At 39.7% G+C, this 21,877-nt stretch overlaps 1 pseudogene; it reads left to right on the top strand.

Annotated features, from left to right (window-relative positions):
• Nucleotides 1-14,241: 14,241 nt before the first annotated feature.
• Nucleotides 14,242-16,579, top strand: LOC100476599 (annotated as a pseudogene).
• The last annotated feature ends 5,298 nt before the right edge of the window (nt 16,580-21,877 follow it).

The raw sequence follows: 21,877 nt of genomic DNA, 5'->3' as shown, positions 1-21,877 counted from the left end.
GCCAGATGAGAGATTAAAATACATGAAGTAATTTAGAGAGGCAGATGTGGGTAATATTTTTGGATAAGATCATCTCACATTTTTTTGAAAAAAAAATGTTTCTTAATTTTTAACTGAAAATATTGATATAACAAAAACATTTAAAATAACAGATTTGTGGAAGAAAATATGTGCAGCCTAACAATATAAATAAATGCAACTTATGAATAATTAAAATGTGATTTTCTTTCTTGATTTTCAGAAATGTGATTTCTCTAAAATAGTCATGCCATTACCATCAACATTCAAACGATTATAAAAAGGTGTCTTGGATTTCATTTACAATTCAAGTAATTTTCTATCTTCACTGTTTAGGAAGGAGATGCTATCAGGAATTACCCAACATTCCCAAATGGGGCTGCTTTTTATATTTTCACCTGTTGGAGTGAATTGCCCTCTTTTAGGGGGTTAAGAGCCGCCTGTGTGTTACACACTCACATTGTTCCCAGTGGGAAACCGTGTGTGGACATTACTTAAGCTGCATAATTAAGATGTAATGAGTTTTGTATTTTCATAAAGTCAAAGGGAAAAGAATGGTCTGTATCTCCTCTTTCATCCTTTATGTAATTAAATTCTGTCTACTTTGTCTGTTTATACACTGTCATCTAAATGTCAACTCTGCCCCTGAAGGTAAAGACGAAGTTCATCTACTCCCTATTCTCCCTCGATAACAAAGCAATGCTATCCCTGTAGTTTATGTGCATTTGCAGGGGCTTGACCTCTCCTGGTCACCTCTGGCTCCAAGCTCTAGTTTCCAGAATGCAGTCTGCGGGTTTCCTCCCGTGCTCTGGGCATTGGCCCCGTTCTCACGTTAAAACAGCTTGAAATCACCACTTGCCTTCTCTCTCTGATAAACAAACACAAGCAAACAAAAGCTCCTGTGTATGTGAGAATAGCAGGTGTATCTGAATAGTGGCAGGGGAGAGGGGTCAAGGGTCTTGCATCACAGCCATGCCAACTTAAAATCACATGTAAAACTTCTTTCACTCGATGAAGATGACGATGATGACGATTTGCCTGTTTTGTGCTAATGCCTGAGTGCTCCTTTGCCAGACAACTGGACAGAGGAGGAAAGAGCTGGAAAGCCTTGATAGAAGGCAGCAGCCTCTCTCCCCCCTGGTTGGAGAGGGGATGTGAAGACAGTGAGAAGCAGCCTCACAGCTCCAAAGCACCGGGATGACGGTGGAACAAAGAGCTCCTTACGCTCATTCCTTTGTGTCAGAACCGGGTAAAAACAAAACAAAAACAAAAAAAACAATGATGTGGAAAGTTAATTCCCTTAAAAAAAATATATTGGTGGATCACAGATGATTTGCCAAGAACTCTTTCAGGGCATGGAGATATGTGGAAGGAAAGCTTTCAGAACAAGGGAGCAGCAGGAGGTCAGGAGGCAGTGCTGGGCGGGTTGAGGCTCCCATATGTGCAGATGGAGGTGAGCGGAGACAGGAGAATGGGGACCAACCAGGGCAGGGAACTAGTAATCTTAGGCTGATCACAGAACACCATAGACTATGGGCTGCAACAACAAAAAATTCATTTCTCACAGTTCAGGCGGCTGGAAGACAAACAGCAAGATGTCTTCATGCTGGTTTCTGGTGAGAGCTCTTGTTTGCATATGGCTGTCTTCCTCCCATGTCAGCAGAGAAACAGAGAGCAACCTTTGGTCTCTCTTGTCTCTTCCTCTTCTTATAAGGAAACCAGTCATATTGATTAAGACCCTACACTCAAGGCCTCACTTAACCTTCCTTAGCTCTTACAGGCCCTATCTCCAAATACAGTCATGCTGGGGGTATGACTTGGGGGGTGGGGCTCAATCCAGTCCATGTCAGTCAGACATATAATGGGGTCAGATCATGTAGGGCCCTGCAAACCATTACAGAATCGCTGACTTTAATCCAAGGGACACAGGGTGGCACTGTGGGGTTGGGAGCAGAAGGGAAATAGCTGAGACTTACCCCTGCGGGACACTCTGGTCTTGCCATGTGAAAAATAAACTATCTGACATGCAAAAAACTGAGGTGCCATGCGAGGCTATCGTAACAGCTCAGGGAAAGACGGGAGTAGGTTGTCCGGGCGGTAAACATAATGTCAATGTAAAACTGAGATTTTAGGGTTGTGCATGAGATGCGAAGAAAAAGAGGAGTCAAGGAAGGCTCCAAGTTGGGGGCTCGGGTACTCCAAAGAAGGGATTTCCACACATTGATATGGGAAGTCCTTCAGGGGGCACAGGTTTGCAGGGGAAAGAAATTCTGGAGCTCGACTTTGGGCATGCAAACTGAGTGTTGTCTGCTCTACGTCTAAGTGGAAATGGTGGCTCAGTGTAATGTCTCTCGATAATATTTGTAAGCTGTCTCCTGCCTTTTTATGAGTTTGTGCTGGCAGAGGTTGGGGGTGGGACATTAGCTAGTATTAGCTTAAGTTCACCATGTTGCTGGAACTCTCAATATGTTGCTTAATAACCTGGAGAGAGGAGCATATTTCCAAAACTTAATAAAGGATACTTATCTGAAATCAACAGCCCTCATCGTATAGACTAGTGGCTTTACTATTGAAATAAGAAACAAGATACATTTGGTTCTCACCACGATTATTACTTGTTTTGCTGCATTTCTTTAACTCTTCAAAGGCAATTATAATGCACTTGGTATGTTTTAAAGGAGTCCGCATGCTTGAAGGACAGAGATTCCGGGTTGCTAGGTGCTCTCCGATTTGTTCTGCAATTTCGCAAACTCCTAGCGGTAAGTACTTTGTGCCACTTTTTGAGGAATTTACGAATTTAAGTATTTACAGTGAAAAAAAAATGCGTGGAGTCAGGAGAAAGCATCAGCTCTGCTCTTATCTTGAAAGAATAGATAGTGACTTAAATGTTCAAAAATGGAAACCGGATTTGAGACCCCAAAGTCTCGGAGCTGGCAGCCTGTGGAGGCACGTAGTTCTCTCCTGAGTTCTGGGCCTATAAGTGGAAAGCGGAAAGAAATTCTCGGGGCCAGTCGCTTAGGGCATGCAGACCCCCCAGGGAGCCTCCCCATCACACGCCCCACATGCACTGGGAGCCCTGGGCTTCGTTTCCGCCTCTGCCCTTCCTGAGCGATGGGTGCCTAGGACAAGTCATCCAGCAATTCCAGAGGCTGCTCGCCCTTCCCTCACAGACCCAATTTTCCAGCTGGTATCGTTTTTCTTCAGCCGGAAGGACAGTCTCGAGCACTTCTTGTAGTGAACATCTGCTAGCAGAGAAACTCTCAGCTTTCATTTATCTGAGAATGTTTATCACGCTCATTTTGAAGGATATTTTGACTGAACGTAGAATTCTAGGGCAGTGATTTTTGTTGCTGTTGGGACTGTTCTTCCTGCCACGTTCAAGTTGCCACGGATGTGACCGTTTCCCTACACCCAGAGCCTCTTCCTCACCCTCCTTGGTTTCCGATTTTGTTCTTTGTTTGGTTTTCGGCAGTTTGGGTAGGAAGTACCCAGGTGGTTTTCTTTGTCTCTATCCTTCCTAGCTTGGAACTCTGGGTAGAGGTCTTTCATCAAGTTCTGGAAGCATTCCTTCACTAGATCTCCCAATGCTTTTCCTGCCCCATCCCCACCATCCTCTTCCGGACCTTGAATGGCAGGTACTCTAGCATGCTTCATGTTGCCGCACACTTCCCTGAGGCTCTGTTCATTTTCCCTCCATCCTTTTTCTCTTGCTTCTTTAGTTTTCGAAATTTCTACAGAAATTGTAGAAGTTACATGACTCTTTCTTCAGCCCTTTCCAGCCTGGTATTAAGCCCACTCAGAGATTTTTCATTGTAGTTATGGAACTTGCAAGTTTTAGAGTTAGCAATTGATTCTTTCTAAAATTTTCATTTCTCTGATGAAATTCCCCATTTACTCCTTAAGACTATCTTTCCTTTGTTCTCTGATATATTTGTAATAGTTGTTTCATCATGTTTGCCTAATAAAACAGCATCTGGGTCATCTCATGGCTGCTTTTTATTTTATTCTTCACTTTTATTCTTTGCCTGGAAGATAGATGTATTATAAACTCACACATACACGGGTGATGTCTAATATTACTCTGCTGTTTGCTGGGCATTGTGGGGACATTGCAGGGACCTTGGAGTTTGTTATCTCCCCCTCTCCCCCTGCAGAGTGTTGTGTCTTTGGTACAGTAGGCAGTTCAGTTACTGACTGCTCACCTTGAACTTGTGTGGGCTTCCCTGCATCCTATGTTAGGGAGGGTCTATGGAAGATCCAACGTATCCCCAAGCGGCTTGAACTGAGCAAGATTCCACCTCCTACTTCTCTCTTCCCTCTGGATCTTTACCTTTGTGAAGGTGGGTCCCGAATAGGTCTCACTCTAGGGTGATGTCCTTGCTTCCAAGATGGAGCTGGACACCCTGGTATTAATAAGGGTCAGTGACACGGGTCTACTCCGATAAGGCCAGAGGCATTCCTCAGCACAGTTTGAAAGCAGTATTTCTGTTTGTTCTCAGCTTGCAGGAACCATGCTTCTGTTCACCCTGCACATATGCAACCCAAACCTCCAGCAAGAATTTGGGGAGGACTCACATAAGGTAAGAATTTGTGGGTCTCCAAATTATGCAGACCATGGTTTGCTCAGACCATGGTTTGCCTCCTCATCCCTCCGGAGTGCTGGGCTTTACCTGGACTCCAGCTCATTGCATTAGGTTTGGGAAAGCGCCCTGAGGCAGAGAGCTGGATAATTGTGAGACTGGCCATGAGAGTTTCCTTTTTGTCCAGGGATTTTTCTCTTGTTCAGCCCTTGCCGGTGATGGAAACAGCTGTTTCATGTATTTTCCATAGTTACTATCTAATTTTTGGTGGGAAGGCTAGTTCAGTACCAGTCTCTGCCCCATCCTCACTATTATTTATCACATTCCATAAACCCAGACTATTTCAATAAGATGGCAAGTAAAAGTAAAAGGAATGACTATTAAGATGGAGTTAATACAATCATTGTTAAATATGAGTAGTAAGATTATTATGTCCATAAACCCCAAAAGAGTCCATGAAAGTAGTAATAGAATATTTTAATTGACTGATGACAGAATAAAAAATCAATAGGCTACAAAGTAATAGGATACTAATCAAGTACTGTTTACAAAATACAAAATCAAATAGCTTTCCACATTCAAGAAAAGAGCATCTGGAAATACAGTGCCTTTAGGAAGTGCCATTCACAACAACAGTGGGAAGTTCAAGCCTATACGGAATATTAGTTTACAAGTATAATTTTTAAATTGTATTTGTTTACAAAATAATGTATACATTTTTAGAGAAGATAGAAAAATAGTCGAGAAAATCTGAATAGAGAAACCAATGTTCTGTCCATTTACACCCTCCTGGATAGCAACCACCGTATCTCAGCTTCTTTCTAAGATTATTTTCATGCCTTTCTGTATTTCTACGTATATATTTAATTAAATGAGGCCAAATATCATATACAAACTAATAATATTGCATCCCCCAACAGTATTTACTGAAATCTTTTAGGTGGGTAAGTTTTGACTTAAATTACCTAAAATCATGATATAGGATTCCAATGCAAGGGTATACAATGACTTATTTAATCAACTCCCATTGATAATTGTTTTGATAGTTGTCAATTTTTAACATAACAAGAAACTCAGGTGTGCAACAGTGGTAGTCTGCAGTAATTCTGTTCACCAACTTTTTTCTGACTCCCTTCATTCTAAGCATAGGGCTAAATGTTCCTGCCTGACCCCACTGGTAAGGTGGATGGGAAGAATTGTTCGTGGAAATGTCATCTGTCACTTGTAGGCTCCAACACGTACTTGCCACGTACATTCCTCAAGAGGTAACTTCCCTGTGCCACAGAGACAACATTTGAGATTAGGGGCTTGAAGTGAGGATGTATGAAGCAAAGTCCCCATCTCCTGGCAATGTTCATACAGTCTGAGGAAAGCTTAAACTGTCATTTTTAAGATAACAAGATGTTTGCTGTTACTGCGAAGATTATTCAAGCAATCTATTCCAACTGATACAAACATCAACCTACATATTTTTCACTAGACCAAATATCCCTTTAGAATAAATACTTGGAAATGAACCCTGGATCAGAAGATATATTCATTTTATATTCTGATTCACATTATCAAATTATCTATTTAAAAGTATCCATGATAGAAGTTTATTTGTGTTTAGATCAATATTAGAAACCCCCCCAAAAAGGTATTTTAAAAAATGCATGATTCTTTTAAAGTACTATTTTAAAGATGAAGGAAATTTTTATTTAGCCATTGATGTGTGGAGATAATTGGTAATTTCATGGAACAGGTAGAGGGCCCTTGGTCCTAATGGATGGTAGAAAATGGCTCAGTCAAGAGTTATTTCGTGTTGGGAAAATCTCCCAAATTGCACTGAATGAAGATCATTTACTATCGATGGGGACATACTCCAGTGGCATTGGCTGGAAATGTGAACAAATGACATCTCAGCACCAAACAGATGACACAGAGATCCTGTCAAGAGTCCTATCATATCCTCACTTTCTTCTTTGTCTGCAGATGCTATAAAAAGAAATCTTGCTGGGAAATGATTTTTGCAACACTGTTACCTGAAGATTATTGAAGATTTTCTTGTAAATCAGAAATGTCTGTATTTATTATTATGATATCTTACTTTTATACGAATTTTAAGTAAATGCATAAATTATATGTTCTGTGATTGGGAAGAAGAATACGAAGGAAATGTAAGCATCTTATTTATATCATTGAATATGTAATATTTACTAGTTTTCTCATTGATAGGTATATATATATACATACATATATATATATATGCATATATATATATTTTACTGTTGCCAAAGTTAACCCATTCTTGAAACAATCTATAACAGGAAAATGTTTTCTTGAACAAATGCTTATACATTTCTTTATTCCTTCCCATACCTAAAGTTTCATATTATTTAGTATACCATAGGTGCTAAGATGTTGTTGTGCATCATTTTTTTCGGTTTGGTTATCTAAATTCCAGAAACATCTCCTGATTAACAGATTGTGCCTAGACATTGAAGGCTCCTAATCCATGATGCCCACATGTTCCATGTCAACCTATGGAGGATTCTCAGGACACTTTCCCTCCTTGGAAGGCCTTGACTCCCACTATGGAGGCTGAATAGGCTGTGAACTAGCCTTCTGGACTTTCTAGAAGCCAAGACATCTGCAGGTGACTTAATTCTGACCATTCAGACTTTTAGGAGAATATTCTGGGAGCCCCTATGGAAGGTATTCCCCAGTAAAAATATTATGTGGCTGGTGTTTTGTTCACAGTGATGTCTGGAGCTCAAAGAACAAGCACAAGCATGAATCTATTAAGTTAAAGGTGACATTGCAGAAATATGTAAAGAGCCTGAGTCCTTGAAATCATAATGGAGCCTTTGTAACAACTCTGAAGTTACTGATCTCAGGACTTCATTTGGTTTGAAACGATAAATGTTTTTATCGTTTAAGTCACTCTTGGGTAACTCTCATCTGCTACTTGGGGTATCTGAATTGAGAAAGTCATCAGTCCCTGTAGTGTCTGTGTGTTTCATCTCGGGCAATCTGAAAATCGAACACATTTACTTTTTTGTTGTTGCTTTCATTTGTAATTATTGAATTGCCAGTGGAGTACAGTTGACCCTTGAACGATGAGCAGGTTAGGGGCACCAACCCCTGCACAGTTGAAAATCTGTCTATAACTTTTGACTCCCCCCAAACTTAATTACTACCAATAGTCTACTGTTGACCAGAAGTCTTACCAATAGCACAAATAGTTGATTAACACATGTTTTGTATGTTACATGTATAATGTACTATATTCTTGCCATAAAGTATGCTAGAGAAAAGAAAATGCTATTAATAAGATCATAAAGGAGGAAAATACATTTACAGAACTGTACTATATTTATTGAAAAAAATCCACATATAATTGGACCCACATAGTTCAAATCTATGTTGTTCAAGGGTCAACTGTATAAATGAATATATAACCAAATGTATTGAAATATATTTAATCATGCTATTACTTCAATATATACCCCCATTACTTTCTTTCTTCATTCTGGCTTGTTCCTTTCTTCGTGGTTTTCCATTTTTACATTTAACTCTTTAACCTAGCAGGAATTACATTTGGTAAAAATAAGCAAATGAATAAGATCTAGGTCTTGGGGGGCCTGGGTGGCTCAATCGATTGAGTATCCAACTCTCGACTTAGGCTCAACTCATGATCCCGGGGTGGTGAGATTGAGACTTGCATCAGGCTCTGCGATAGAAACTGCTTAAGATCTTCTCTCTCTCCCTCTCCGTCTGCCCCTCCCCTTCTCACTGTCTCTAAAAAAATGGGCGTGGGGCACCTTGGTGGTTCAGTCATTTAAGCGTCTGACTTCTGCTCAGGTCACGATCTCAGGGTCCTGAAATAGAGCCCTGCCTCAGGTTCCACACTCGTCCGGGAGTCTGCTTGTCCCTCTGCCCCTCCCGCTGTTCGTGCTCTCTGTCTCTCATATAAATAAAATCTTAAAAAAAAAAGATCTAGTTGCAGCTCTATGTTGTCTCCAAATAGCTTGCCAATTGTCACATCACTTATCAAATATCATTATTTCCATGCTTATTTGGAATTTCTTTCTTACCATGTTACAAAATTTCTATATGTACTTGAGGATTTCCTGATTTTCTACTCTGAATTGTAAATCTATCTTTCCATTCAAGAACCTGTAGTATATGGTTATAAGTATTATATTTTATATTATAAGATTTGATAAGCTGGCAGACAGAAATTATGTGAAGGAATTATATATATGATTTTATAATTATTTTAAATCAAATATACATTTAATATATACTAATATAGTTATATAATATATGATATAACATATATAATACAAATACATATTTAACATATTAAATGCATATAAAATTATTTTATTAATCCTTATGAATAATCTAAACAGCATGGGGTCAGGGTGAAAAAAATACATTCATAAGAAAGTTGAAAAAAACAAAAAAGAGGATAATGAGTTGTAGTGGACAGCAGGTGCCTCCGAAAGATATCAGGTCTATTTCCTGCAACCTGTGACTATTACCTTATATGGTAAAAATTTTCCAAATGTGATTAAATTAAGAATTTCGTGACGAGATTATTTTAGATTATCGGAGTGAGGGTGCTAAATGCAATCATAAGCATCTTTTCTTCCCAGCTTTACTGAAGTATGATTAACAAATAAAACTTGTCTATATTTAGATTGTATAATGCAATGTGTGTTTTTTAAGGCATACAATGTGATGATTTAATATGTGCACATTGTGAAATGATTATCAAAACCCAGTTACAATCCAGTTCATCAACACATTCATCATGCCACATAGTTCCCTTTTGTGAAGTGTGGTGAGAACATTAATATCTACTCCCTTTGCAATTTTCAAATACACAAGGCAGTATTATTAACTGTAGTCACTATAGTGTACATCAGATCCCCAGAACTTATAACTAAATGCTTTGGCCAACATCTCCCCCATTTCCCTCACCCTACAGCCCCTGGAAGGCACCATTTTAGTCTCTGGTTCTGTGTTCTTTCTTTCTTTCTTTCTTTCTTTCTTTCTTTCTTTCTTTCTTTCTTTCTTTCTTCTTTCTTTCTTTCTTTCTTTCTTCTTTCTTTCTTTCTTTCTTTTTTCTTTCTTTCTTTCTTTATTTTTTTTTTAGATTCCACATATAGGTGCGGTCATGCAAGATTTGTCATTCTAAATCTGGCTTATTTCACTCAGCATAATGTCCTCTAGGTTCAGTCATGTGGTCACAAATGGCAGGATTTCCTTTTTTTTAATGGATGGATAATATTCTAGCGTCTCATAAGTGTCAGGTGGAGGTAGAGGAGACAGACACTTGAAAGAGGTGAAGAACATTATGGAGATGGAGGTCGAGATGAGAGGAATGTGACCACAAGTCAAGCGGTACCTAAGCCACCAGAATCTGAAGGACGTGAGGAAGGATTCTCCACCTACAGCTTCTGGAGGGAGGGAGCCCCACCTTGTGGCACCTCAGTTTTCACTCAGCGAAGGTGATTTCAGAAGCTGGTCTCTGGAACTCTGGGAAAATAAATGTCTGTTGTTTCAAGCTACTAGGTTCACAATAAACATCTCCACTGAATTTTCATCATCTGTTGTTATGTCTCTTTTATTTCTTAAAATACATTCAGGTTGAAAGAAGAGGGTCAACATGACAAAACAGGTGTGTCTACTGCAATCTATATATGATTTTCGTGCCTGCCAATATTACTTTGTTTGCTCTAATATTATTTGATTCTTTCCTGTTCTTTCCCCCAACATGTCCCAAAAGGGAATATATTCTTTTATAGTGGAGCCACTCAAATATTTATGGTAACACTCAGGTACCTTGTTAGAGAAACAAGTGACCAAAACTGCAGAAACTTACTACCAGTCATGTAACATGATTACCCTGAAAGCATGTATAACTAATAGGCTGATAGGAACATCATCCACATTTGATAATGTATTGTATTCATGATACAAAAAGAAAGTGTATCTGGATTAATTACATAATACATTGATTTACATTAATTCAACATTGAATCTAAGAAGATATACTTTAAAGTTCAAACATATTTCATCTTAAAATAAAACAGTCTTTTGAATTATAACTTGTTATTAACAATATTTATGCACGTATGGTGAGAAATATAAAAATATGGAACTCTAGATATTTTTACCAAGTTATTTGAGTTACATTTTAAACTTCACTTAAATTTTAATAAGAACATTTGTCATTCTACCTGCTTATATGATGAAAATTTCAAAAATCTATTCTTCATCTTTTACTTCTTCTGTATTAGCTGTTCCCTGAGCCAGTAAGAGAAGCTAGCTAGCCCTGGAAGAAGAAAGGCAAGGAGGGGTGAAGAGAAAGAGGGAGGAGGAGAGGAAAGAAGAGGGTCAACATGACAAAACAGGTGTGTCTTCAACAAGGTCATTGCCATCTGGAAAAGATTAGAGAGGATGACTTCACCTTCAAAAAGACTAGCTAAACTGGTATGTGTTTTGGCAAAGGAACTTGTGACACTGACGATTACAAAAGCTAATCCAAATGGGACTTGGTAGAAATATTTCCTTTAGTTATATACGAGTCATACATTTTTGGACAAATTTGTTTTTGCAAACTTCGGTGTGGGAAACTTGGTGAGGAATAGTGGCTTCCAAAGAACACAGTGGCAGAAGCTATAAATTGGCAAAAATTTAATGAGGTTGAAAATGGCAAGAAGAAAGAACAGTGAAGGCAATTGAAGTTGGTCCAGAGAAAGAGCATGGTAAATGAGGGTGGTAAGTAAGAGATGGAAAACAGAAGAGTAAACAGAATAGACAGATTTTTTAAGGTAAAAAGTCAAGAAACAACAGATGACCATTGGCAGATAGTGCCATTGAAGAAACATCAGCGTTCATGGTGTAGCGTTTGCTACTTATACTTTTCTTTTTATTTTTGTTCCTTTTGTTCGCTACTGGAGAAAAGGATTCTAGAAAATTAAAACTTGCACTGTTATCTTTCAAAAGACTAGGGAAGTGGAGTATGATCTGATAACAATTCCTTGGTTGTTCCATGATGGATAAAGTAAGAATTTTACCTCACGTCTTACATAAAAAAGAAGTATACCTAATTTAAAGAGTTAAAAGTAAAGGGTGAAAAGATAAAAAATGGAAAATGCATTTTGTAGCATAAACACATTGAAAAACTGATAAAAGGGAATGTGAAAGATTACATGAAAATTAAAGTCTAGGGGGCACCTGGGTGGCTCAGCAGTTGAGCATTTGGCTCTGGTCATGATCCCAGCGTCCTGGGATCGAGTCCTGCATCTGGCTCCCTGCTCAGTGGGGAGTCTGCTTCTCCTTCTGCCCTGGACCTGCTTGTGCTCGCTCACTCTCACTCTTGCTCTGAGGCTCTCTTTCTTTTAAATAAATAAATAAAATCTTTAAAAAAAAAGAAAATTAAAGTTCTATACATTTTAAAAAGTAGAGATAAAAAGCAAATACAAATTTTCAAAAATTATTATAATACACTATATATATATGGATATATATATATAATTTTAATATGAAAAAAGTAGAGCATAAAGAAAATACAAAAGAAAAATTACCTGGGTTGAAAATATGAGAAAATACTTAACCAGCTTGATAATTTTAAAAAGGAAAGAATCAAATTCCTCTTTACCATTTACTAAAATGTTTTTACTAACAATACAAGCATATGGAAGGCATATAGAAAATACATATTTTTATAGTTTCAGGGACAGATGATGAGTAGTATAAGTATATAGTATTTATTTTATTATTTTATTAATTTTATTGTTAATATTAATATATACCAAAAGCTTTAAAATTATTGACAAAAACGTGTCATAAATATACTCTTATGCTAAGGAAACATGAACAATCTGTGTAAGTATTTTGCTACACATTAGCTAATCACAATTTTATTTAAAATTTTTATAAAATGGAAACAAAACATTCCAATAATGTAAGAGTGTTCAAATACTTTTATCCATATGATAGAATGGAAAAGTCACTTTAAAAATGTATTTGAGGGATATACAATAAATTGGGAAAGTTTTCATCGATTTTAAATTGCAGAAAAAGGCTAATCCTATTTTCTGGAAAATAAAGAATAGTTTATATGTGTTACACAAAGATAGTTAAAGGGCATGCCTGCCTGAAATTTTAAGATGAGATGAATATAAAGCGAATAGTGTAATATGTAAAAAAGAGAAAGGTGCTGCTTTTCTGTGGGTAGCTAAAACCTGACTTGTAACATTCTTATAGTGTGTTATCCAAATTTTCCAAAATAATGTTATAATTTTTTAAATTTGTTTTGAATTTCATTGGTGGTTGTTACAGGAAGCTTTTTGTCTATTAGATGCTTATTCTGGGGGCGCCTGGGTGGCACAGCGGTTAAGCGCCTGCCTTCGGCTCAGGGCGTGATCCCGGCGTTATGGGATCGAGCCCCACATCAGGCTCTTCTGCTATGAGCCTGCTTCTTCCTCTCCCACTCCCCCTGCTTGTGTTCCCTCTCTCGCTGGCTGTCTCTATCTCTGTCGAATAAATAAATAAAATCTTTAAAAAAAAAAAAAAAAAAAAAAAAAAAAAGATGCTTATTCTGAAAAGTAAGATAACTTCTGCTTATGTAATATTCCCAAAAATACTAAAAGAAGGATTTTCCTCCTAGCCTAAAATGTTTGCAAATCTCCAGCCTAATTCCAGGAATAAGTGATCAGTATTATGTTTATCTTGAAGCTGACCTCTTAGTTACTGCTATTCTAATATTATATGTGACATTTATTGGGTTCTTAATATAAAATTTATTCTGTAGTTACTCTATGCATTTAAATAAAATAAAGCATCCTTGCACTAATGGATCTCATTAACCAATATCCAGGAATTTATTTTTATATTCACGCTGAAATTAGAAGTTCTGAAAACACTTTTTCTCCAAAAAAATAAATGAATTTTGACAGCATTTTCACTATAGAAATGCCACCAAGAAGTACTCCATGCTGTCTTGAGCAGTGTGGTCTGTTAACTTCCTGTTTTCTGTGATCTTGGACAAGTTACTAAACCAATCTTTTCAGTCCGTATCATTACTCAGTAAGAGTCAGTTGGAGTTGTTCCTTATTTTATTTCAAAATCACAAATGTAATACTCATTAGGTTCAGGCATCATCTGAAACCTTTTAAATAGTATCTCAGTTAATGCTGGTAACAACTCTGATGCCACGCGTTTTACAGTTGTGGACAATGAGAAAACGGGAAAGATACAGAGGTGCCCATAGCCACACGCCTAGAGGCATCCGTGTTGCCTGGCACACACTATACACAGTATTCTGCTCTCCAGGGGAAGGATGTTTAGGGAAGGGTTCGCCAAAGACGACTCCTCCACTGGACAATCATGAGCGCAGGATATAGTTCCCTGGGGCTGGGGTGCGGGGTGGGGTGGGGGGTATCTGGGGCAGATTAGTCACGTGGAACAGGATTATCACTAGGAAAAGACCCCTTCTTCTTTTCCATGCTGCATTCTTTGTTCTGTTTTACCCCTTTCATGACCAAATAGGAAGTCATGTACGCCTCCTTTCCAATTACATCCATGCTCATATCTCAGAAGCACTTATCGTGCTATTATCGCACTTACCGCAACTATTATCATGACCAATGACCCCTCCCCCGCACTCCCCCCACGTGCACCTGTCCTGTTTCCTGCGCTTCATCCGTCAGTGGGCAGCACCACCAGCCACCGCACCGCTCGAGCTGGAATGCAAGTGGGATCATCCCTACCTGTGCTCCATCCTCCACCCTCTGCACCCATCAGTCACCGAGTCCTACTGATTCCCCGTCCTGAGCGCCTCTCAGGCCCACCCGCCGCGATCAAGGCAGAGCGCCCGCCTGGTCGGATGGTGGCGGGAAGCCCTGCCGCCGGCGGGGAGGCGCAGCTCCACTCGCAGGAGAGGCTCTGTCTTCTTCCTGACGCGCGCACGCTGCCACCACAGGCCCTGCCGACGTCCAGCTAGAAGTAGGAGAATTTTAGCGACTTTAAATGTTCTGATTTCATCGATTGCCTGATCATTTATAATAAGTTTTATGCATTAGGATCTCACGGGCGATCTTTTAGCTTTGGTCTCTGTAGATTGTAAGGAGTATTTCTTTGAATATTTTATTTACAGCCTCGTCCTTCCGCAGCAACACAAGCCTACTACTATCTTTCTTGATCAACTTTGTTCCTCAGGGAGGTCGTAGAGAAATGTACTCTCTTCATTAGAGGCCCCTTTGTTTAGAATACCCTGGCCTAAAAATGTGCGTATTCAGAGAGTTAGAGAGAGGGATGGTGGGACCAGTTACTCTCCACAAGAAAATTCACACAACCACAGTGCTCTTCATAGTTCAAATTCACATTCTTCTAATCCAAGCAATAATCCAGGCAAACTTTAGACGCACCTTATGATTCTGCGGATGACTGGTCCGAGCACATTAGCTCATCTGGGAAAAATACTAGTACAATTGTCGGACAGAAGTTTCACGATGGGAAAAACCAAAAGAGTGGCTTGAAAGAGAACAGAGACAGAAAGAAGCAAACGAGATGGCAGTTAATAGCTTCCCAAAGATAGGGATTACAGAAGGGAAGTGACGCAAGCAACAGCCACCAGTGGGTTTGCCAGTGGAATGGAAGACAAGCATTCCGGTGATGCCAGTGGTTTGCTCCCACAGGATATCTTGTCTCAGACAAGCAGACACCATGACAGAGACTACAGACTGCCAAGAGCGGAGACTCACAGCAGTTCTACGCCAGGACAGCACCCCAGCAAACCAGCGGGTCGTCCAACTGCTACCCCAAGTGCTCTTCTTTCTAGTCCATTCACGCTACGGTCTGAGCACCAGCCAAAGAAATCATCTGATGCTAATGGAACGTCTACTTTATCAAAACCGCCTGCACCCCCATCTTCTGTCCCCGCACAGAAAACAGAAAGAAAAGAGTCCACACCAGGAGACAAACCTGTATCACATTCTTGCACAACTCCTTCCACATCTTCTGCCTCTGGACTGAATCGGACATCTGCAGCTCCAACGTCTGCTTCAGCAGCCCCTGTTTCTCCTGTTCCACAGTCACCAATGTCTCCATTACTTCAGGACCCAATCCTTCTTAGACAGCTGCTTCCTGCTTTGCAAGCCACGCTGCAACTTAATAATTCTAATGTGGACATATCCAAAATAAATGAAGTTCTTACAGCAGCTGTGACACAAGCCTCATTGCAGTCTATAATTCATAAGTTTCTTACTGCTGGACCACCTGCTTTCAACATAACTTCTTTGATTTCTCAAGCTGCTCAGCTGTCTACACAAGCCCAGCCATCTAATCAGTCTCCAATGTCTTTAACGTCTGATGTATTATCCCCAAGATCGTATGTGTCTCCAAGAATAAGCACAACTCAGACTAGCACAGTCCCTATCAAACCTTTGATTAGTACTCCTCCTGTTTCATCACAGCCAAAGGTTAGTACTCCAGTAGTTAAGCAAGGACCGGTTTCACAATTGGCCACGCAGCAGCCTGTAACTGCTGACAAGCAGCAAGGTCATGAACCTGTCTCTCCTCGAAGTCTTCAGTGCTCAAATAGCCAGAGAAGTCCAACACCTGGTCCAAATCACACTTCTAGTAGTAATGCATCAAATGCAACAGTTGTCCCACAGAATTCATCTGCCCGACCTACGTTGTTTATTAACACCTACGCTAGCAGCACACTTCAACGAAAATCTCATAAAACATGTTCAAGGATGGCCTGCAGATCATGCAGAGAAGCAGGCATCAAGATTGTGAGAAGAAGCCCATAATATGGGAAGTGTTCACATGTCAGAAATTTGTACTGAATTAAAAAATTTAAGATCTTTAGTACGAGTATGTGAAATTCAAGCAACTTTGCGAGAGCAAAAGATTTGAGACAACAAATTAAGGAACTCAAAAAGCTAAAAAATCAGAATTCCTTCATGGTGTGAAGATGTGAATAATTGCTCCTGGTTTTGCATACAGGAACTGTAAATCTTATTGCCCAATCTTAACATTTTTGAGCTGCATTTAAGTAGACTTTGGACCGTTAAGCTGGGCAAAGGAAATGACAAGGGGACGGGGTCCGTGAGAGTCAATTCAGGGGAAAGATACAAGATTGATTTGTAAAACCCTTGAAATGTAGATTTCTTGTAGATGTATTCTTCACGTTGTAAATATGTTTTGTAGAATGAAGCCATGGGAAGCCATGTGTAACAGAGCTTAGACATCCAAAACTAATCAATGCTGAGGTGGCTAAATACCTAGACTTTTACATGTAAACCTGTCTGCAAAATTAGCTTTAAAAAAAAATGGGGGGGGTTAATTTATCATTCAGAAATCTTGCATTTTCAAAAATTCAGTGCAAGCGCCAGGCGATCTGTGTCTAAGGATACAATTTTTTTTTAAGATTTATTTATTTATTTATTTATTAGACAGAGAGAGACAGCCAGCAAGAGAGAGAACACGAGCAGGGGGAGTGGGAGAGGAAGCAGGCTCCTAGTGGAGGAGCCTGATGTGGAGCTCGATCCCAGAATGCCGGGATCACGCCCTGAGCCGAAGGCAGACGCTTAACGACTGCACCACCCAGACGCCCCTAAGGATACGATTTTGAACCATATGGGCAGTGTACAAAATATCATGAAACAACCGTTTCCACAGTTGCACCTGATCGAGAGCAGTGCTTCTCCATTTGTTTTGCGGAGAAATGTTTTTCATTTCCCGTGTGTTCCATTTCCCTCTGAAATCCTTGATCTGATTTTATCCATTTTTTTATGCCTCCTCTTTTTCTCCTTTCTTAAGGCACTGTTGCTATGGCACTTTTCTATAACCTTTTCATTCCTGTGTACAGTAGCTTAAAATTGCAGTGATTGAGCATAACCCACTTGTTTGTATAAATTATTGAAATCCATTTGCACCCTGTAAGAATGGACTTAAAAGTACTGCTGGGCATGTGTGCTGAAAGTACATTGATTGCTCAAATATAAGGAAATGGCCCAATGAACATGGTTGTGGAAGGGGAAAGAGGAAACAAAGCTAGTCAGATGTGAATTGTATCTGTTGTAATAAACATGTTAAAAAAAAAAAAAAAGAATACCCTGGCCTTACCCTGAGGATTACTGAGTAGTGCACTGCAAGGTTGGTTCACTCCACCGAGGATGAGAGCACAGCAAATCCATTTTTCAAGGCTCTTACTGCTTTGACTTGTTGGGAGTAAGCATAATGCTCTTGTTTTTCCGAATTGTACCTGACACCTCCCACTGCCCGGGGATCCAAAAGGGCAGCCTACCAGGGGCAGGTGTGAACCAGGCTCTGGCCTGTCTTCGTGTAAGACCCAGCTTCGGCGATAGGATGCCCACCATTTGGGTTCACTTTCCACCACCTCAACCCCTGTCACAGAGCACCCCATGGATACACACACAGACCCCTCAGCTCTGAATCCAAGTATTCTGTTGTCCTGAATTGGTATCTGCGGATTTTGTGATGACAATAAACCTAGGGTTAAGCACATGAATTCTGCAGAGAAAACACTAGCCTCACACCCTTCTCCGGCAATCGGACCACATCTACGTCACTCCCCGGTACTGCTGGGGAGGGTCCCTGCAGATCAGAGAACAACCCAAGATGACCTACTACAAATTCTTGGGCAGGCACACTTACCGTAATGCCTTCCCTCCCCGCATTGCTGGAGCCGGCCTTCATTTGCAACCAAAATTTACCTTCCTTTCTCTTTCTTGAGTCTAGCCCTGCTTCTCTTTGAGGACTTGGTTGTTAAAAATTGAAATCGCCAGACAAGTCGTATTTTAAATTTATACCCGAGCTCCTTAAGAAAATGCTTTCTGCATGCCTAAGCACTAGGAGAGCACCGTTTTCCCATGGCGCCTTTGTTCAGACATTCTCCTTTGCTCCTGAGTTTTACGACAAGATCCCTGGTTTCCGTGGGAGCTGTGAAAATTCTAGTAAATGCCATTACCCAGGAGAAGGTCTTCCTGGTTATAAATCAGTCATAAGAAGAAAGAAGTCCTCCTTGGCCAACGATGTGGATGTATGATTGATGGCTCCCCCCACCTCCCCCTATGACTTTCCATTACAAGGCTCTCCACAGTAATACCAGCGGGTGGGGGGCGAGGGCCCAGCCTCACCTGGCTCAAGCCCATCAGACACTAGGGCACCAGAGGAGGGGGCACTGGTGAGAACAAGGTCACTCAGGGTGATCCGTGAAGAGTTTTGTGTCTCTCAGCAACACCTTTCCATTGTGTTAATTAATAATAGGCAGTTTATTAACAAAGAAAACAGAAGAACAGCAAAACAAAACTTAAATCACAGCTAAAGAATAGTTTTCCTCTCCTGTACAGGTACCCAGGAAATGAAATAGTTGGGCACTTCAGCTTTTCAATAAGAAGTATTTCCAATTTGAAACTGCCTTCTTTATTTACTATTTACAGCAACCTCTCTCTCTCTCCTCCGCCAACATTAATCTGAGTTAGTTCCGTGTATGAATCATTGGCAGGTTTAGGATACCACACAGATGCATATGGCCTGTGGAATATCTACAAAGAAGCTGGTACATGCCACACAATCTTAAATACAGGCTGCTTTTCCCAACGAGTACAGAGTATTTAAAGCAGGCTATAAAATTGTTACAGTTTATAAATCAGTGAAATTAGTGCTGCAGCTCATTGAATCTATATGAAAACAGCAGCATCTGTAATTGACATGCATGTAGTCTGTAAGGGGCAATATGGAGCTATTTGTGTGACCAACTGGTAGGTTGCAGATCGATTCGAGCCACAATTCACTATGTAAAAACCACCCAATTTTACATGAGTGCTTTAACCAGAGAATCAACGTTTTCATTGGAATTTAAATTAGAATTTGCCCAGATGTGAGCTGCAGGTACCTAAACTTATCAACTCTAATACAAAGAGATATGACCAAATTGCACATGTTAAAACGTAGAAATAGTTCCTTTTTTCTTGCTCTATTGAAAAGTTTGTTGGTAATTTTGTAACTTACATTTTATTTGCTTCCCACTTATATCTGGTTTGATCAGTATTTGTTGCAAATGGATAAGTCCTATACTCTTAAATTCTACGTATGTTTTAAAATCCAACTCAGATACTTACACTCTTAAAAAAGATGGTGTCTGGAGCAACGATGCAAGAAATCTTAGAATCAAGCTGTCAACAGGGAGGAATCACAGACGTGTAATTGGTTGCATGTAATTGAGCCACAGAAATATCTAATACATATCTACTTCTTTCTCCGGAACTGACTGGAGCCCAAAACAGTTGTATGTCTCTAAGTTTTACATTGAATATCTCCTTTTTTCAGACTCACATTGTAAAATTAGAGATAGTTTCACCATAAATTATTCTGTTTCCATAAAATGGAAAATGTTTCAAAATGATGATGTTTCATAATTAAAGAAAGTGGATGTTGTCAGGAAAAAAGCACCATTGATAATTAAAACACATTATACAGTGTGTATAGATGTGGAGAGGATCATTATGTAAGGTGCTACAATAGCAAGGTATCAATCAGTGTCTTACTGTTTTAGGCGGAACTGTCACCAAAGATGTAGGTGTGGGTAATCGGAGGAACGTCTTGGCTCTCCTACTGACTAGGTGTATCGACGATGCCTCTTTCTCTCCCCTCTTTTTAAGACACAGTTTTACTTACTGCTGAGCTTGTTTTGGTAAAACATTAAGTGGTCTCTTAGCACATCATGGTTTATATACCTTTTTATTGATAAGTCACTTATATACTACTTTCCATAATTTCAAATCGATAGATTAAAAAAATCCAGAAAATGAATCCACCTCTCAACTCCACGTGCTCGTCACAGTCCTTTCTCCTGCGTCTGATTCGTCATGCCAGGCACAGCTCGTCATGCCTGTGCAGATTCTTCCTACGACGCAGCGCTCCAAAGATGAACAAGGGTTTTGTGAAAATATGCCAAGGGAGTCTAGAATTAACTTTCCCATACTTGAATGGTTATGACATATTTTTCTGCCTTAAACTATCCACAGATAGTGACAATGAGGAGAAATAGAGGCGTTCTATACTTTATTAAAGATCAGGTGGAAGAAAACATGCAATGACCTTGGGTGGGAGCTTATATTGCGCCTGCTTGGCCATCCCCAGCCCCTTACGTGGAGCTGCCCTCCTGCGTCCGCACATGTGAGGATGAACAGCCTGGGAGCAGCCAGCAGCCCTGAGAACTGGGACCACTTTACATTAAAGAACAGTGACCTAACGGGATCCTTAATGGAGACTGTTACTCACAGTATATTTCTTTAGTTCATTTACTCTCCAGTTCCATCAGGTCAATATCCCATCCCTTCTCTTCAAAACTTCAGCATCGTCACTCATCCTCTCTCTCAGCTCATGACCTTACTTCCTAATTCATTGGAGAAAAGAATTAAAGAAATAAGAAGAGGACTTCCATAACCTCCCACCACATTGACCCATCACTGCCCATCTATCCTGCCTCCCCCCATCTCTCTCGCTGAACTCTCTGTGCCCCGAGCTGTGGTCAGATGCTCTAATCATGTGCCAGATTCCATCAGCTCTCACTTACTCAAGATCATCACTTTGACTATCCTCTCCTGTGTAGTCATTTTTCCCAGGTTTGCTGGATGTTTCCTATCAGCACTCAAATTTATTTCTCTCAACCTAAAAGTAACCAACAAAATCCTTACTTGATCCCATTACCTCAATACTCAGTCCATTTCTTTCTTTCACTTTACAGTGAAACCCTCAAAACAGTTGGGTAGATGGGCTGCTTCTGATTCTACACCTCCCACTGTCCTTGTCCAGCTTTTGCCAGACTATTCCCTCAATTCATGCTTTTGTATGAATCTTGTGTAAATCTTTTTTTATAGAAATAGCATAACTCTGCCTATATATCTATTTGTATCTTTAGAAGCCACAATATTATATTATACTTAATATGTACTAAGTAATTGGCATTTTGGTATTTTAATATTTGACAATTTAATATTATAAATAATATTTGACAATATTTGCATCTAATGTTCAATCTTCATCTCACTTAATTCCTTCTGTACCTGACTTCCATGGCACCAAATTATCCTGGCTTTATTCTTACATTGTTGACCATTCATTTTCAGCTACTTAACCAGTTCCTTCTCATCTTCTGAACCATTTAATTGGAGGGATCCAGGGCTTGCTTGCTACAACAATCTCTTCTCTACCAAAACTTGATGATTTAACCTAAACTCATA

The sequence above is a fragment of the Ailuropoda melanoleuca genome, chromosome 10 (assembly GCF_002007445.2).
Source record: "Ailuropoda melanoleuca isolate Jingjing chromosome 10, ASM200744v2, whole genome shotgun sequence".
Classification (NCBI taxonomy): domain Eukaryota; kingdom Metazoa; phylum Chordata; class Mammalia; order Carnivora; family Ursidae; genus Ailuropoda; species Ailuropoda melanoleuca.
Note: the sequence above shows the minus strand (reverse complement) of the source record. Positions and strands in the feature narration are given on the sequence as shown.